Genomic DNA, 20933 nt, shown 5'->3' with positions numbered 1-20933 from the left:
GCTCCGCAGGGCGCAGCTTTATACGACCACAGAGGTTGAACTCTGAACGGTTGGGGCAAGTATGGACACAACATTCAAGCTGGATTCAGCTCTAAATTTGGATTGTGATTAAATAGTTGACACAGCATAGGTTTCTGACACAGAATGAATGTGGTCTAATAAACTTCAATTTTTTTTGGCCTTTGAGCAATTCACTATGCTGTTGAATATTAATCCTCTCAAAAAAATGTTTGAAGAAATTTCTTTTTATTTATGAAATCTGAAATGAGACAAATTTACCCCCCCCCCCCCACATTTTTTTTTCTTACATCCCCCTTCCCCTTTTTCCAAAACTGATCTCAATTCAAATTTCTAATGGATTTTGCAACAATATCTACTGATTTAAATACATCATAAAATATTAAAATGTAAAATAAAGTGCTTGTTATCACTGAATGGTAAAGATTGTTTTAATTTATCAGTTGGTAGTAAAAGTGAATATACATTGTATATTGTATAAAACAATGATTTAAGTTGATTCAACTACTATTCTGGACAAAGAAAGATAACTCCAATTGAACATTTCTTGCTATTGTGCAATTAGATATTTCTTGCTATTGCCCATTTCTGTGCAATTGAAAATATTTGCTATTGCACAATACTGTGCAACTGAAGATTTCTTGCTATTGCTGAATACTGTGCAATTGAAAATTTCTTGCTATTGCACAATACTTTTTAAGACCAAAATTTAAGAATCTACATACACAGTTAGATTTGGCATAGCAAAGAACCCCAATTATGTAATTTTTGATGAAATCAAACAAGGTTTAATTTTGGATCCTGATTTGAACCAACTTGAAAACTGGGCCCATAATCAAAAATCTAAGTACATTATAGATTCAGCATATCAAAGAACCCCAAGAATTCAATTTTTGTTAAAATCAAACTAAGTTTAATTTTGGACCCTTTGGACCTTAATGTATACCAATTTGAAAACGGGACCAAAAATTAAGAATCTACATACACAGTTAGATTCAACATATCAAAGAACTCCAATTATTCAATATTTGATAAAATCAAACAAAGTTCAATTTTGGACCCTTTGGGCCCCTTATTCCTCAACTGTTAGGACTAAAACTCCCAAAATCTAACCCAACCTTCTTTTTGTAGTTATAAACCTTGTGTTTAAATTTCATAGATTTCTATTCACTTATACTAAAGTTATGGTGCGAAAACCAAGAATAATGCTTATTTGGGCCTTTTTGGCCCCTTATTCCTAAACTGTTTGGACCTCATTTCCCAACATCAATCCCAACCTTCCTTTTGTGGTCATAAACCTTGTGTTCAAATTTCATTGATATCTATTTACTTATACTAAAGTTATTGTGCGAAAACCATGAATATTGCTTATTTAGGCCCTTTTTTGGCCCCTAATTCTTAAACTGTTAAAAACCAAAACTCCCAAAATCAATCCCAACCTTCCTTTTGTGGTCATAAAACCTTGTGTCAAAATTTCATAGATTTCTATTTACTTAAACTAAAGTTATGGTGCGAAAATTAAGAAAATGCTTTTTTGGGCCCTTTTTGGCCCCTAATTCCTAAAATTATGGGACCAAAACTCCCAAAATCAATTCAAACCTTCCTTTTGTGGACATAAACCTTGTGTTAAAATTTCATAGATTTCTATTTATTTTTACTAAAGTTAGAGTGCGAAAACTAAAAGTATTAGGACGACGACGACGACGCAGACGACGACGCCAACGTGATACCAATATACGACCAAAAAATTTTCAGTTTTTGGGGTCGTATGAAAATTGGCTATTAAGGGCAATAACTCCTAAAGGGGCCAACTGACCCTTTAGGTCATGTTGACTTATTTGTAGATCTTACTTTGCTTAACATTATTGCTGTTTAAGCCCCGGTCACAACAGATCGATTTTTTGTCGTGGAAGATATTTCGAGTGGTCACATCAGCTACGACATGTCCGCGATGGTTCCACGATTGGTACAAGACAGAAACAAAGAATTGTAATTGTACTGTCGTGGGTTTGTCGCAAGTCGGTCGTCTAACAGTCGTGCGACAGTCGTGTGATAATCGTACGACAATCGTGAGTTGTTTGGGGCTATATTTATGGTTTTCATGTCAATGAATGCGCGTGTTCCTGTCGTGTCACTGTCGTGCAACTGTCGTACGACTGTTGTGCCACTGTGATGCAATTCTCAACAAAAACTCTTGAAACATGCCAGGCTCCATCCGCATGAATCCGACGAAATCACCGGCAGATTCCCGTTCCAACTCTTACATCAGTGTACTATACTGCCAAAACATTGGGTGCCATTCGATCCATGGCCTAACCAGCCAACGTCGGGCGTTTCGCTGGTTCCTATACTGTTCACGGGCTCGGATCAACGCTAATAGGACCATATTTTGCTCTTGTTGTAGTCCGCTAAGGCGCATATTCAACGGCGCCAACATCGTTCTGATGAAATAGCCATCCTGTTTAAACGGTAAACGATATGTTTTTAAAAACATTCATACTCAGCGAATTGTGTTCTTCTAAATACAACGAAAATATGTTGCACGACAAACGTACCACTATCGTACGACAGGCAATCAATGTTGTGCGATCATTGTACGAAATTTAGTATTCGTGAGACAATCGTGCGACTGTATCTCGAGTGTCTTGCGACAGTCGTGAGATTGTCGTATGACAGCCGTGCGACGATTGTTTGATTAAAACGCATTATATTGATACCAACGACAATATGTTCATCGCACAAAAGTCGCACGACGATTGTAAGACACTTTCACGACAGCCATAAGAAAGTGACACGATAAAAAATCGTAGAGCAAAAAAGGTCCATCTCCAATTTTAGTCCCACGACACACGACAGTGCCACGATGCTCAAAATATCGTGCGACTGTCGTGCGATTGTCGTACGACGACCACAGATGATCCGCGATTTGATCAAATTTTATGTCGTGGCGCTGTATGGATGAGTCATAGCTTCGTTGTGACCAGGGCTTTACAGTTTATCTCTTTCTATAATATTATTCAAGATAATAACCAAAAAACAGCAGAATTTCTGTAAAAATTACCAGTTGGGGGACAGCAACCAACTAACTCGTTGTCCAATTCATCTGAAAATTTCAGGGCAGATAGATCTTTACTTGATAAACAATTTTACCCATGTCATATTTGCTCTAAATGCTTTGGTTTCAGAGTAATAAGCCAAAATCTACATTTTACCCCTATGTTCTATTTGATGCCATGGTGGCCATCATAGTTGGTTGGCTGGGTCACCGGACACATTTTTTAAACTAAGTACTCCAATGGTGATTGTGGCCAAGTTTGGTAAAATTTGGCCCAGTATTTTCAGAGTAGAAGATTTTTGTAAAAGTTAACGACGACGGACGACGACAACGGACGACTACGACGACGGACGACGACGACGGACGCCAAGTGATGAGAAAAGCTCACTTGGCCCTTTTGGTCAGATGAGCTAAAAATTGAAGTATTGTCAAGCAGGGGAAGTGACTGCCAAAATACTACACCATTTCTTAAAATATAGGCCGAGTAGTATGTAACGAAAGTCATGGATGACGAAACTAATGAAGGACTGATGGACATGCTGATTGCAGTATACCTCACACTCTGTGGGTGGGATTTAAATTTATTTTTCGTGGATACCAATTTTCATGGACTGAGAAAAAAAAATCATTTTTTTTATTCTTCAATTCGTGGTAGGTAACCAATATAACCAAGAAATCCAAGAAAATTGGTATACGTCAAATAACAATAATGAATCCACAGTATATCAGAATATTTATACTTTACTATTGATCCATTATTACAAAACACACCATTTTATATATTATATCATAATTAGAATAGGACACTTCATTGCGAGTAGGTTCCTACCCTTCTCTGTGTCCCATCATACTAAAACGTGTTGACTAGCAATTCCAACTTCCAGAGCTTGGACTTCATGTTCAACGTAAAATTGGATGATTTGTAAAAGTTAATGATAAGAATGCCTATTTTTTGTACTTCAAATGATTTATCTATTGAATCATATATTCCTTTGTTTATCATGTTTATAAGATTATAAAGGTGTGGACAAAAATGTTAGATTAATTATTGCAATTGCAGGCAAATCTGCATACAGATTTATGTACCAAATTCAGAATAAAATTTCTTATTTTTGACATTCTCATCCAGTCTCATTATTCATATTTATAAAAAAAAAAAACATCTCCATAATTACTGAATTCTTTCACATTTGCATCTTTCTGCAGACGACACAACTTTATTTGGTTATTTTGTGTAATAGCTTAAATTGCGTAACTTGAAATATTTTTTTTTATCCTCTTTGTGTGTATTTGCACATGAGGCAACTTCTGAATTGCGTAATCTCTGTATAATAGTTATCAAAAGTACCAGGATTTTAATTTAGTACGCCAGACGCGCGTTTCGTCTACATAAGACTCATCAGTGACGCTCAAATCGAAATATTGATAAAGCCAAACATGTACAAAAATGAAGAGCATAAAATACATAAACATTTTTTCTATTTCACCACATAATTTGTTGAGCCTAATACTTTGTATCAAAAACATAAACAATCATGGCAATAAAAAGAAAAACAATTAATACAATAAATACAAACACATATAAAAATAAAAATTACATGAAATAATGTAGCACACACTAAAATTAATCCCTCACATTGTATCATACACTATAACGTATCCCTCATAATAAATAACATATTTACATGACCTATCAGATTAAGTAGGTAAAACAATAATCAAAAACATAGTTCTAAACCTTAATAAAGCACCCAATTTGTGAGGGTCTAGTTTGGGGAATCTTTCTTTCTGTATGCACATATTTAAGTCCAATTCCCTCTGAGGAATCTTCCTTTCTGTATACATAAATTTAAGTCCAATTCACTCTGGGGAATCTTCCTTTCTGTATACATAAATTAAGTCCATTTCCCTCATGGGATTCTTCCTTTTATATACATTTATATTTGCTAATATCAAATTTATTTTAAGATTTAAATTAAATAGTCTTTCAAATGTTGTTTCTGTTTCATCATTTGATACCATCAAGGTACCTTATAATTTGTTTTTCAGCCAATACTTACATTATTGGACTTCTCATATGTACAAAATCCATGAAATTTGTTGATGTGTATACCTGTTTTACTTTTTTGGAATCGAGGGTCACTGATTAGTATTTTGTAGACAGACGTGCGTCTGGCGTTAAATACAAAATTTGAAACTTGAGTTTATTTATCCACAAATTATAAGTATATGCTCAAAAGCAATGAAGTATATTTCATAATTCAATCCCCGAATGCCTTAAATGGACAACCCTCCTTCATCTAGTTTTATATCACATTTGCATAACTTAAAAAATGTTTAAAATATTGAACTCATTCTTTATAAAATTAATCATATTATACGAAGGGATGATTTCAACTTCACCATTTGGAACTCTTGGTTTGATAGCTTCCTTGTGAGCAGCAACACTCTATCAAGAAAAATCATGATAGGAAATGCAAGCACGGGAATATCGTATCAATTGGGAGATTCCCCCCCCCCCTATGTAGGTGCTGCTGGAATGTTGCTACTTAGAAATGAAAAGTTCACAATTGGAAAGCTGAAATCATCTCTTTTGTCGTAAAGTTTTGTTTTCAACCGACCCTCATTGTCAATTTCTAGATGTAAGTCAAAATATGAGGCCTACTTAACTGTATCTGTATCATCCTCTATCTCTAGTTAATAAAATGACCTATCATTTTACAGGTTGGTAAATCGCCTGTCGCAATGTGCATTATAAATGTTACATTATTTAATTATTTTGTCTTGCAATACACAAATCAATTGATTTGGGTATTTTTTTCAATTTCTATCTTACTAAATTGTGCGCTTCCCTGTAATCCTTGTCCAGCCAATGGAGAAAAGCGCTATTGCATCATTTTCCCCATGCTGAACTAAATCTATGCATTGATTACGAAATCTTTAAAGTATATATTATCGTAGTGTATGAAATTGATAGCATTTGTTTGTTTTTTTAAACGAAAGGGTATTTCTCGGCTACAATGTCGAAAAGATACCACAACTGTAAATTGAACCTTCGAATGTCAACGCTTTCTAAGGTGTAATAATGCTTCATTGGTTTTCCTTTTCGAAATCAAAGTGCGTCATGTTGTATAGGTTTGGTGAATTGATGGTTAAAGTTCAATTTCTGTATAATGCATTGCGTATCATTCCCAGACAAGTTATTGAGAACTAATATTGATGTCTTGTCTTTTCTCTGCATTTCGATTTGTTGTTTTGTTGTTTTTGTGTTTTAACGATTGTGTTTACTGTTGATTTCCCCCCTTTGGTATCCTACACCTACTTAAGGTATTCCCCAAAACGTTTCTCATATATCATGAGACTTAGCTTTTTATAAATAGATCCAAGCAAATCGAATGATTTCATGTTTGTCCACGACTGCATAACAATGGAATATTCGATACATGTTTTAAAATAAACATAAATAAAACTTACGTATCAATATGAAATACTATCATTTACCAGTATTTTATCATTAAACTATAAAATGAAGTGTTATTCTTTTAATGGTTTAGATTACATCTCTTTTTATTTACACAGATCGAAATAAAAAAAAGACAGGGGATATTTTTTACCCTAACACTTGTGCCGTGTTCGGATATATTCTTTTCGTGTGTGTTATCTAGGGTAATTGATCTTCAACATTTTATCAGTTGTAATCTGCATCTCCACAAAATATTACATTAGATTTTGTTTTTAATTATTTTAAACGATCATAAATCGCCTCTATCAACTGATCAGATAGTAGTTTTTAGTTGACCAAATGCATATACATACATTAGATAAAGCTGAATATGTAGTATAACCATTTGTCTTTTACAAAACAACTGGTATATGATGATTGTAATGATACTACGTGGATGAATTTATCGGTTTTCTAGAGCTCAATCATGTAAATTAATAACGCGTCATCACTAGTACGGTTCAATGTTTACGATTATAAAGATTAGTTGGTGTAATGGGAAGATCATTTCGACGAAGAAGAACTCTGGGTGTATAAGGAACATCGCACTTTTATAAATCTATACAATACTGTGGATCTAATTTTGAATATTTTAAGGATGAAATGAAGGTCTTTACGTTGAGAAGTTCATCATTTGTTAGAAACTAATATTCATGGTTAACATTTACCCGTCAAAGCTAGCAAAATGAAAATGATACTCTCCAACCACGTCACAATTAGTAAAAAGTAAATGTCATGTTCTTTTAACCTGTAAAAAGTAAAATCACAAAAATACTGAACTTAGAGGAAAATCAATTCGGAAAGTCCATGATCACATAGCAAAATCAAATAACAAAACACATCAAATACGAATGGACAAGAACTGCCATATTCCTGACTTGGTACAGGCATTTTCAAAATGCCTGTACTAAGCATTCTTTTGTAAAAGCCTTCTCTTTTTGTAGACAATAGCTATGTAATACTAACTTACACGAACAATAATAAACAATATAATGCAACGGAACAGAAGAACGGCCCAAAGAAATAAAATTAAAAAAAAAGCGTTGATCTTAAAAATAAATTTTAAATAGAAATATTGTATAAATGAACAAACTGAAACAGATTGTGTTGACGAAAACATATGTCTATACTATAATTGATTTAATGCGTAATGTATATAATTATTCAAAATAGAAGGTGCGCAATTAGACAGCAGTTGCGTGTTGCAATTTAAGATCAATTTCCTATCAATTACTGTGATTTGCTTTCAGTTACAGATTCTTGACCAAGGAAACCACAGGTTTGTACAATTTGGTCAAACTTTCAGTATTCTAAGTGTTCTTCATGTACATGAACATTTTGTGTTAGTTATTTTGTTAAGGGAAATAATGTAAAATGTCATATATATCAAGTATTTTCGTTTGATATATGAACGAAGAAATTTTAGTGTTGCCTGCAATATTTAACCGACGAAAATAAATAATGTATCGCACCCATTTCAATTTCGTCTCGTTATTATCCAATATATTCATTTTTGTTTGAGCTAGTTATAGGATCGTGTGCATTAGTCCACGATTTCTTTTTCTTAGAGTGATAAAACTTGCGATTAGGTCAATTTACTGCTATTTCATTTTTTTAATTTTTATTTTCTCATGACTTACCATCTTCGGATGAATATAGGGCATGTTTAATAAAATACGAAGCACAATGTCCTTGAATTCAACCTTAAAAATCAGTGTTTAATGTTGGCCTTTTTCTAAACAAATTGTTTTTAAACAAATGGTCGAGATTTTTTAAGGAAAATTTGAATGAGAAAAAGGTGTTCTTAATTATAATAAAATCACTACATTTTTGTACCTCTTCTTTATAACTGTAATGTAATGAAGGACAATAATACATAATACCAATAAATCACTAAATCGTATACAAATTTTCTGTTCGGTATATTAAGTCCTACTACAACATTCTAGTGTTCAATTATATATTATTGGATCCTTTAAAAAACAGTCTTTAGAACTAAGAACAGGGGACTCATAATAATCGTTTAAACTTCATGCTTCTTTTAAATTTAAAAATCAATAAAAATAAATTGAAGTGAACCACGGAATTTAAAATACAAGTGACGACAGTGAAGTATCAGAAAAATTCTATGAAGTAAAAATTCAAATATAGCTCCAGGCAGATCGAATGATTTCATGTTTGTCCACGACTGCATAACAAACACATATTGATTTTACTCCGTTTATTCCTCTACCAACAAGCTTTATTTTGGTGTTTTAATTTTGCCTTGATTAAGGATTAACGGTTTGCAGCAGTCCATTCCATTACTCAAAATAAGCTATTTTGTAATGTTCAAGCGTAGTTTGATACTGCGTTGCGGAACATATCGACTATAAACCTTTTGTCTTTTTTGATAAGCTTTCAAATGAGGTATAAGTTATATCTATAATTAAGGAATCAAGGGTCGAATCAGTCTATTCTGTATTCAAAGTATCCATTTCATTATTCAAAATTGGTTACTTAATAATTTTACGCATACTGTGGCATTTAGGTCCTCCGTAACCCATGTAATGGTCATTGCGACACATATAGTTTTTACTCCGTTTATTCCTCTAACAATAAGCTTTATTTTGGTGCATAAATTTTGCCTCATTTAAAGATTGACGGCTTGCAGCAGTTCATTTCATTATTTTAAATCAGCTATTTCTTAATGTTCAAGCGTATTTTGATATTTAGGTCCTTCGTTACTCTTCTAATATGCATTGCAGATAATATAAACATTTTGTGTCTCTTTTGATAAGCTTTCAAATGAAGCATAAAAGAAGGACGAAAACTACCAGAGGGACAGTCAAACTCATAAATCGAAAATAAACTGACAACGCCAAGTCTAAAAATGAAAAGGACAAATAGACAAACTATAGTACACATGACACAACATGGAAAACTAAAAAATACTGTAAACCAACTTATTTTCGCGAGCTATTTATTTTCGCAACTTTCGCGAGTAGAAAAATAACGCGAATATAAATCGTCGCGAACATTTAAAACTTAGATCTTTCCTTCAAGTAAATAAGAAAAGCGCGAAATAAAATAGCCGCGAAGTGGCCAAGAAAGGGTAGAACGCGAAATAAAGTATCCGCGAAAATAAGTTGGTTTACAGTAAACAACACGAACCACACCAAAAACTAGGGGTGATCTCAGGAGTTCAGGAAGGGTAAGCAGATACTGCTCCACATGTGGCACCCGTCGTGTTGTTTATGAGATAACAAATCTGATAAATAGTCTAATTCGGTAGGTCACATTCCTAAAAGGGAAATTAAGGGGATTGTAGTTACAACGTAAGGAACAGATCCAATATCATTTGTGAAACGGTTAATTCATAACGGTCAGCCAACTCGTGATGGTGTCCGTAAAATTTAAGAAGAGAAGATTTCAACTTCACCATTTGAAACTCTTGATTAAATAGCTTCATTGTGACCAGCAACCCTCTATTAAGAAAACAATTATAGGAAATGCAAGCATGGGGATATCGTATCAATTGGGAGATATATACACAGGTATATATATGTATGCAGGTGCTGCTGGAATGTTGCAACTTAGAAATGGAAAGTTCATAATTGGAAAGCTGAAATCATCTCTTTTGTCGTAAAGTTTTGTTTTCAATCGACCTTCATTGTCAATTTCTAGACGTAAGTCAAGATATGAGGCCGAATTAACTGTATCTCTTGTATCCTTTATTTCTAGTTCAATGAGATAGATGCGTTCGACATAGTCACCAAATTTGGAATTATTTAGTGAAACAACATCATATATAAGGTGTATCTATAATTAGGGGCTAAAGGGCCACAGCAGTCCATTTCATTATTTAAAAATTGGCTATTTCTTACTTCTCAGGCGTATTTTGGCATATTGGTCCTCTGTTACCCCTCTTATCGTCAATGCGGCACATATCGTTTACATTCAGTTTATTGCTCTATTAATAAGCTTTAATTTTGTGTAAAACGATTGCCTTAGTTAAGGGCTGACGGCTTGCAGCAGTCCATTTTATCAATGATATGGTTTTTGAATTTTTGAATATCTAAGGCTTTTCTACCTCAGGCATAGATTACCTTAGCTGTATTTGGCAAAAAATTTTGGAATCTTGGTCCTTAATGCTCTTCAACCTCGTACTTTATTTGGCCTTTTGAACTTTTTTGGATTCAAGCGTCACTGATGAGTCTTTTGTAGACGAAACGCGCGTCTGGCGTATATACAAAATTTGGTTCTGGTATCTATGATGAGTTTATTTATTATTCAACATGATATTTGGTTGAAATATGTCTACATATCATCAAATATATGTTTATTTTATTATAAAGCTTTTGTTTAATTTTAGTCTGCATATTTCCATCTTTGTTGCAAAGATATAATTCTCTATTGTGTTGTTTGCTAAAGCGGGTTTAAATCCCGATTTAATTCTAAAACGGATGATTGCTGTCCGCATTAGTTTTTTTAAATGTATTTTATATCAAAACTGGGAATAAATTTCAATCCTTTTGCTAAAACTTACATGTGTATTTCATAGTGAAAAACTAACATGCTACAGTTATTCAATGATATTTTTTTCACATTTTCATGAAAGTTTTTTTGTACGTTTAAAATGGCCTTTGTTATTATTATGTATACGAAGTTTACTTTTGTATTCTGTTAATCTTTTGTTTCTATTACCTTTTTCTGAGAGATCTTTTTTCTATTTCTCATAGTAAATATTTGTTGAAACTTCTTTTGTAAAACAACCCTTTTGATTGTTTGTATGTAATTTACTTATTCTACTCTATTTGAGAGATGAAGTAATATGTGTTGAAATAAATTGTATATGTAAACTCTGCGGCAAACAATGTGTACTTTAAATACATATCAACAAATACCACGTCTATGTTCAAGTCTAAGACTTGGATTCTGATTGGATATTCCAATTCCACCTCGTCACTCGCAACAAGTAACAACGTTCGTCACTTGAATTCTTAATTTGATTTGATATTACCTGAAGAGTGTAGATCAGTTACTATGTCATCGAACCATTTAACTCTTGTCATGTGTGTGTACTTTATTAGATATCAGATAATAATCTAAAGCTTAATTGTTGATAAACTAGTAAGATAAATTATAATGCTTATTAAGTTCCTTGGTATGTATATGAACATTTTTGAGTATGCCACTGTCTGTAATAAATCCCCCAATAAATTGTTATTCCTGACCTGAATAATTAAGTGGGTGAACAGCTTATAGTCAAAAAACACCAACTAGATGAATTTGATACCATCTATTATACTTACAATAAAGAAATAAAACAAAATATCATACCTTGATAAACTCAATATATAAAGTGTAAATCTCAAAATATTTAGCTTTCATTTTATAAATACCGACTGTACATAATATCAAATGTCCTTCACATTTAAATGTGACGTATTTAATCACGTGACATTAATTGCTAGAAAAAAGTCTTTTTAACAAGGCGTATATATATCGGTTTATCAAATATATCTTTGTAACTAAGACAGTTGGTTTTATATAATTTAACTAAAAATTAAGATATTATACTTTTGATCTTTTTTATGAATAAAAGGCAATATATATATCAGTTTAATTGATATATATATATGATTAAAGATCGTGCATCCTTAAGTAATATGTTTGAAGCAAGCGCATAGGTCATCATTCATGGGCGTTTTTCAATAAAAAAAACGTATTTTCTTGTCCCAGCCACTTTAAAAAAAATGTGTTTGATCTTTGCAAGTAATTTTTTGTGCAGTCAGTACATTGAATTAGATTTAACATTTTTAAGCAAAGAAACAGTTTATTTTCTAGAGGGATTGATAAGATATTGACTCCTGAATGGTCCAAAACAACCAAAATGGCATGTCCCTAGACCGCCTGTTCAACATTCATACTCTAAAATATCGTAAAAAAATGAAAAAATAAATGTTATTTTTACTTTACATAAGTTCTTTAATAATTCGAAAGTATGTTCAGAGCCAACATATTTTAATAAACAGCTTTCAATATAGGATTTTTAATTTCAGAAGGTGTGTCCCTCACAAAATGTCCACTACGAAACGAAGTCATTAAAAGGAGTAGGTCCGGTAAGGGCCGATTTTGGCCTCAAATTTAAGGTTCATCCAACGAAAGATTTTGGACACTTTTTAAACACTTAAGTGTCTATTTCAATTGATTCAGTTAGTTTATGTGGAAGATTTTAACTGATTTAGTCATTAAAAACGCTCCGATTCAAGCTTAAATATGAAAAATCTATCACATATGCAAAAAAACGTCACTTTTCATATGGTTTTTGTCAAAAATGAAAGTGGCCGCATCCGTGTTCATCCTTAACCTTTATATATCTTATGTATTATCATCAAATACAACTTGCATTTCAATATTATGTATGAACACGAATGCGGCCACCGTCTAAAATTTAACTAAAATGCTAAAATTGTGAAGATTTCAGTGATTTAACATGACTTAATGATGTTAGTAGCCGATATATGTGCATTGTATTGTCAAAAACAGCCCATATTTGTGTAGTAGAAGTATTTTACTTTCCAATAACATGAATAAATAGCCAAAAGATTACATTTTCACAATTTTGGGGCCAAAAAGGGTTCTTACTGAACCTACTCCTTTGACAATAAACAGTTTTATAAAATCAATGTAATTTTTGTTTGCAAGAGATATAAACATTGGGGTCTTACAAAAGAAGTGATGCTTTTATAACGACAATTAAATTGTTGGTAAGAAATAGAGTGATACCGTATTTTTTGTAAATGTCCACTACGAAACGGGTCAAATCTCCTTCAGTATCTGTTTTTAAAATTATGAAAAAAATATCAGTGTACAGCTTAATAAATGCTTTGATGAATACAATCAGTCTTGTTACTATTGCAGTATAGGGATTGTGGGGGGGGGGGGGAATAAAACATGCGAATATGTCCCCTACGAAACGGTCCCCTACGAAACAAGTATGGGAGAAAAACGTTTCGTAGTGGACACTACCACTACCATGCAGTCTGTTTTTTAAATCTTTTTTCAATTATATCGTGCAAAACAAATAACAAGGGTTATTTACATGTAATTTTTATTATGTTTTTTAACATATAATAGGGTTGATGTCAACTACGAAACTTTTTGTCCACTACGAAACGGTTTTGTCCACTACGAAACGCATCAAAATGTCCACTACGTAACATGAGTTGTACCTTCGTATGTGAAGTACTGTCTAATCTTTATCGATAAAAATGGTTTTCCAATTCAGAAAAAAATGAGATTTTTCTAGTAATTAAAGTAAACAAACTGGAATATCTATAGGAAACATTTAAAATTGCAAAAAATATGTGCGTTTAGAAGACGTTTCGTAGGGGACAAAAGTCCCCTACGAAACAGTACACAAATTATGAAAATAATATCATTTTAAAGAATATTTCAGATTGCACTTTTTGTTTACAAACAGGTCTATAATAGAGGTATCCAAAATAACTCTTGAAATTAAATTTTAGACAAGTTGATTTTCCATTTTTTTAGGTCTGAAAGTTACGCTTTTATTTTCACCACGACACCAGGCTGGAAGATAATGTAAAAGCCTTTAAGAATAAGACCATAATTCAATGAAAAAAATAAGTTTTTCATAGAAAATTATATCGCTAAAGTTAAAGTAAGCACCCCGTGCCTACCTAAGAGTTAATTTTTACATACGAAATGCTGACTTATACGGAAATGATAAGAATGGTACAATAATTATTTGTTCAACCGCTGACAAATAATAGTTTTTTTCTAAATGAAAAATACTAATTGACTTTAACTATCAAACTATAATTATTTAGCTGACCGATAATACTATTATTTTAATAGAGATACGAGTTATATATATATATAGAATATATGTAAAGGATTTTTTTTATTTATTTTCATTAAACAATCTCCATATACGCTTATTATAACTATGATTTCATCTTCTGGTGTAAAGCAATTCTTTACACTTGATTTAGAAGTAAAGAAAATTTACCGATAAACATGCTTCCTCTACATTAAATTTCTATTTACTATTTTTAATTGCATACATTTGAAACCTGTTTTTAATTCGTATGATGTGCTGGAAAAATAATATTCAGGACAATGATTTAGGGTATATAAACTTGTGTTCACTTGAACATATCTTTGATTGACCAAACTTGTCCTTGTAAATATTGGTTTAAATTAATCCCCAACGGGAGTGTACACGGATTTCAATGTATCCTGGCAGCTCTTGAGGGGTGCTCGAAATAACTGAGGAATTTACCAGTACTTACAGTAAATCAGCAAAATTTGTTTGTCTCGTAAGAATGTATAATACAAATGTCAACGATATTGGAACACAATAACTACACTACACACATTTAGAGTGCCAGCAGTCCTCTTTTTAATCAATATATTAATACCTAATAATATTTCGGTAGTTTTGGAACATTAGGCTGACTTGTACAACACAATTATTTGACTAAATTAAAAACTTCATTATGTAAATCTAAAAGCCGCATTATTATTCAGATATACTTTCATATCAGGATGTAATGTATATTAAAAATGCCAACTATTTCGGAACACAATATCAATACAGAATTTAATCCGAATCACTTTAGATTGTAAGAATGTCCTCTTTTTATTCAAAATAATGTCTCCCCACAAAATTTAAGTTGTTTTGATACCTCAGGCTGACTCATTTAACAAAATTATTAGACCGCCTCAACCAAAATAGAGCAAATTTGCACATTTGTAAATATTCTTTTTAGCCAAATAGAAAATCAGCAATAGTTTTTATGTCAGGAATGAATGTACAATACAAAAGTCAGCAATATTGAAACACAATAACTTCAAAATTTTGTCCGCATATATTTAGAGCGGCAGTGTCCATTTGTTCAATAAAATTGAGAATGGAAATGGGGAATGTGCCATAGAGACAACAACCCGACCATAGAAAAAAGAAAAGAAAAAAACAACAGCAGAAAGTCACCAACAGGTCTTCAATGTAGTGAGAAATTCCCGCACCCGGAGGCGTCCTTCAGCTGGTCCCTAAACAAATATATACTAGTTCAGTGATAATGAATGTATATGGTTTTATTGATACGTTACAAAATTTCAGCAGTTTTGATACCTCAGGAATATTGGAAAACATTGATGCAAAATCTTTTCAGCATCAATTAAGATTATCAGCATGTAATCCCTGTATTCATTATATTGAACCGTTACTAAAGTTATTAGTTCATAACAAAACTTCGTTTGCTTATGTCAGAAAACAGTGTTTAAGTCTTTTTATTATACCCGGTCTTTTATTGTGTAAACAATAGTCGCAGTGGTTTTTATTCCCAAGTATAGCAAATTTCTTTGCTCGTTAGACCGTTTATAAATATCATACACATTAACAAAACTTTCATTCATTTCATATTCTTATATAAATTAAACAATGGCTATAAAATTAGACACTTGTGGTCATATACTGCTATCATAAAAGAAAGTTTTTTTTACAATAAGAAGGCAGATAGAAAAGTTATCAAACGCATCGGAAGGATATTTTTATATCAGCGGATATCAGCATCATAAAATTGAGAATGGAAATGGGGAATGTGCCAAAGAGACAACAACCCGAAAATAGAAAAAAATCAACAGCAGAAGGTCACCAACAGGTCTTCAATGTAGCGAGAAATTCCCACACCCGGAGGCGTCCTTCAGTTGTTCTGATACCTCAGGCTGACTCATATAACAAAATTATTAGACCGCCTCAACCAAAATAGAGCATGGAATGCCACTTCATATGACAAAATCATAGTCGACACCTCTTCCAAAATTTAACTTTATGCATTACTTGGATATTTGCATCGTATTTTACCTTGCTTGTCTTGGATTAACGATCTTGTTTTCGACAAAAATATTCTTACGAAAACTGTGCAGTGTCCGAATACATAATATAAAAAAGAAGATGTTGTATGAATGCAATGAGACAACTCTCCACAAAAGACCAAACTGACACAGAAATTAAAAGCTGTAGGTAACCGTGATGCCTTCGACAATGATCAAAGCCCATACCACATAGTCAGCTATGAAAGGCCCCGAAATGGCAATATTAAAAAGTTAAGACGAGAAAACTAACGGCCTTATTTGTTTTAAAAAAAGAACGAAAAACAAATATGTAACACATAAACAAACGAAAACCACTGAATTACAGGCTCCTGACATGGGACAGGAGCATACATACATAATGTAAGTTATGTGTTTGTCTTAATAACGTATACCCGGTATCCAAACAAAATCCAACTTACGTATAAATATTTATCTCAATTGTGCAGTCATGACACAACGCATTGCATTTTTCTAAAAACACATGCATCGAATAAAACCTTTTGTTTCGTGTACAAAGTAGACACAAGCAAACAAACACTAAAAATGCGTTTGTTTTCTTACTACTTGCTATACAAATATGACAAAATCAAAATGCTAAATTTTATTCAATAGCTTTCACTGCTTATCTTTTTGGTCCAAACGTATATCATTAGTCTAGTATCCTAATTGCGCTGAAAGTGTTGTAAGCACTAAACAGGCTCGTTCCGCTTTCCATTCGTACAGTAATTAGGTCATTGGCTGTCAGTCGAACGTTGATAGTTTGGGATGCCATATCATAACTACTGCCAGTGTATAGCCACACCAACCTGTTGTTATTCCTATATATAACACAGTGAGCGGTTAGATAGAGGCCTGACATCATGGACACAGACAATGAGTAAACACCATTTGTTGGAACTGTAAAGGTACCGCCAGCATATTCACCTTGATCATTATCAACGTTTACACTGTATTTGACTATTGAGTTATCTGCAAAATCCCTTGGTACTGTAGCTATAGGTAATGTCACTGTAAAATGAGCTGAAATAATATTTAAAATAAATATAATAAAAATGTATGTATAGTATACACATACACAAACGCCTAAATAGTTCCTCCGAATAAAAAAAAGGTCCTACTGAATCTGTATGACACTTTATCCTGCGGTCAGTTTTCTACTAGGTCCACTGTAAAAAAAAAATCCGAATTCTTGATTTTTGACTGCTGTGTTTTGTTCGTACAAAAGCATATATTGTATTGGATGCAAGTCTAGTTAGTCGCTTCTGTCAATCGATTCCAATTGATGTCAATGTAAATCTTTATAATACAAATTTAAATATATCTGTCGCGGTTTTTGTCTTAGATATAAGAATAAAAGTTAATACTAGTATTCTTGACTTTTTTTATAAATGCATAGTAAAACTTTATACATAAAATTCTGACAAGAAATTGTAACTTACATAAAAGACGTTTTATTCCAGTTGGAATCTGTTATTAATAATATATTTTTATTTTTGTTATAGTTCAAAACAACTCTTTTTAAGGTTGTTTTAGTAATTTGAAAGTAACATCTTAAACTTTAAATTTAAAATTAACATTATCATTATATTAGTATATCCATCTGGCGGTACTACAGTGAAACATGTTTAAATCGAACCTCTTCGGGACTTAAAATTTTGTTCGGTTTTGACCGATGTTCGGTTTTATCAAGTGAACAACGCATACTATTTGATATGACGGTGCTTAAGAACTTGTTTGGTTTATTCAAGTTTTCGGTTTATGCAGGATTTCACTGTATATTTATTGATTGGTTATACTGACATTTATTATTTTCGTTATAGTTAATTAGATAAAAAAAAAAAAAACTACTATTTCTAGTGTCGTTTCAGTAATTTGAATTAAAAGATGTAAAGTAACATTTTAAGTCAACACAATTATGTAATCATTATATAAGTAAATCCGTCATGTGGTACTATATTTATTGATTGGTTATACTGACATATACACTACAGTTTGAGAATATGGTCTTTGTTTGAATATACAATTTACGTTAATTTTTCATTTGTCAATAATATTATGTAACACATAAACAAACAACAACCACTGAATTACAGGCTCCTGACGTTGGACATACACAATGTGGCGGAGTGAAACGTGTTAGCGGGATTCCAACCCTCCCCTTACCTTGGATATTGATATAACAGTATTAACAACATTCTGCTTTTTAAGGTCATATTAATGTGATTTTTAGTCAGATTTATCATCATAATTTTCTTGAAACACCATCAGCTATCAATACATACATATTTTGGTAGCTTAAAATCGTTATTAAGATAAAGTCTAACCAGTACTTGCACGACACATCAACACTAACAAAATGCCTGCTAAAATAGGTGTCATTATGATTGCCTTGACAGTTGATAAGCGTATCTGCAAAAGAGAAAATCGTGAATAAATGACATAAGGAAAACATCGTACACGAATATGTTCAAACATGCATTTACATTATTTAGTAAAAGAAAATAAACAAAGATTCCGAACTAAAAAATGGGATGTCCGTAAAACCTAATCAAATCGAACAACGTAACAAACGTTATTGAAATGTCAACTATTCGAACTTTGGCGTAATAAATGAAGGTACCACCTGAACGGAATCTGACGCATGGCGTTTTGTTTATAATAAATTAATTTGAAATAATATCACGAAATACAAATATCGCTTTTTAGATAGCAATTTAATTTATTGGCCTTCCATTTATGCTTTTGTCGTGTAGTCTTCCATTCATGCTGTTGTCATGTAGTCTTCCATTCATGCTTTTGTCATGTAGTCTTCAATTCATGCTTTTGTCATGTAGTCTCCCATTCATGCTTTTGTCATGTAGTCTCCCATTCATGCTGTTGGCATGTAGTCTTCCATTCATGCTGTTGTCATGTAGTCTTCCATTCATGCTGTTGTCATGAAGTCTTCCATTCATGTTTTTGTCATGTAGTCTCCCATTCATGCTGTTGTCATGTAGTCTTCGTATTCATGCTTTTGTCATGTAGTCTCCCATTCATGCTGTTGTCATGTAGTCTTCCATTCATGCTGTTGTCATGTAGTCTACCATTCATGCTGTTGTCATGTAGTCTTCCATTCATGCTTTTGTCATGTAGTCTTCCATTCATGCTGTTGTCATGTAGTCTTCCATTCATTCTTTTATCATGTAGTGTACCAAAAATTTTTTGCGGTCGTATACAAATTATTGTTACATTGGAGACTACTTTAATAAATCTAGCGTACATTGAAGTGAATTAATGTAACAATAACGCAATGTTACATGTTAGCCGTAGACCCAAATAATATTGTTACATTCGTAATTATTCAGATCCCTACCCAACCATTTATTCCGGTAACTACTAGTAGTCTCCAATGTAACAATAATGTTTTTGTAATTTAGATGTAACCAGTGCAAAAAAGGATATTTACAATATGTGTTGCCAGGTGCGGGTAGCTGACTATGCAGTATGGGCTTTGCTTCTTGTTGAAAGCCATACGTTGACCTATAGTTGTTACTTTCTGTGTCATTTGGTCTCATTGGCAATTATATCACATCCTCTTTTTTTACAATTATGGAGAGTTGTGTCATTGGCAATTATACCACATCTTCTTTTTTACAATTATGGAGAGTTGTCTCATTGGTCATCATACAACATTTTCTTTTCTATATAAGCCTTTATTAAACAGCATAAACTATATAGTATTTTCACATCCATTTCTTTCTGATTGAGAATAATTGATATTCGTCAATTGAAAGTACATGTATATTGACGATCTTGCCCCTGGCTACACAAACACATACTAATGATATACACACAGTCGATGCCTCACGCAGAAGTTCTGTTCATACTTTCGAACACAATTAAAGAAATTCTTATTTCCTTATATCCTGTACAGTAAACTCCCTACCTGCAAAGGAATTTGAATGCATGTTTATGGTCATTACACGTAGATCTTTGATTACTCGAAGTTACTGAAAGCTTGATTGATTGTTGGATTGTTAAACGTCCAGTGGCAAATAGTTCATGCATATTTCGGGACAAATCAAAGTAACAATAAATATAACAGGACGCTAGGTCCTGTAAAACGAATCGAATATTCAATTTATTTTTATTTATTCTAAATTTAAAAGAAGCATGAAGTTAAAACGATTATGAGTCCCCTGCTCTTAGTTCTAAAGACTGTTTTTTAAAGGATAAAATAATATATAATTGAACATTAGAATGTTGTAGTAGAACGTTAATATACCGAACAGAAAGTTTGTATACGATTTAGTGATTTATTGGGATTATATAGTATTGTCCTTCATTACATTACAGTTGTAAAGTAGAGGTAGTGATTTTATTAAAATTAAGAACACCTTTTTCTCATTCAAATTTTCTTTAAAAAATCTCGACCATTTGTCTAAAAACAAGGCCCACATTAAACACTTTGAATTCAAGGAAATTGTGCTT

General features: G+C 32.5%; 1 long non-coding RNA gene across 1 annotated transcript; it reads right to left on the bottom strand.

Annotated features, from left to right (window-relative positions):
• Nucleotides 1-17052: 17052 nt before the first annotated feature.
• Nucleotides 17053-19005, bottom strand: LOC143059588 (uncharacterized). The gene is made up of 2 exons (XR_012973526.1): nucleotides 18788-19005; nucleotides 17053-17483 (listed from the first exon to the last, which is right to left on the bottom strand). It is a non-coding gene; the product is annotated as an uncharacterized LOC143059588 (long non-coding RNA).
• Nucleotides 19006-20933: the final 1928 nt, after the last annotated feature.

The sequence above is a fragment of the Mytilus galloprovincialis genome, chromosome 14 (assembly GCF_965363235.1).
Source record: "Mytilus galloprovincialis chromosome 14, xbMytGall1.hap1.1, whole genome shotgun sequence".
Classification (NCBI taxonomy): domain Eukaryota; kingdom Metazoa; phylum Mollusca; class Bivalvia; order Mytilida; family Mytilidae; genus Mytilus; species Mytilus galloprovincialis.
This window is presented reverse-complemented; position numbering and strand designations above follow the sequence as displayed.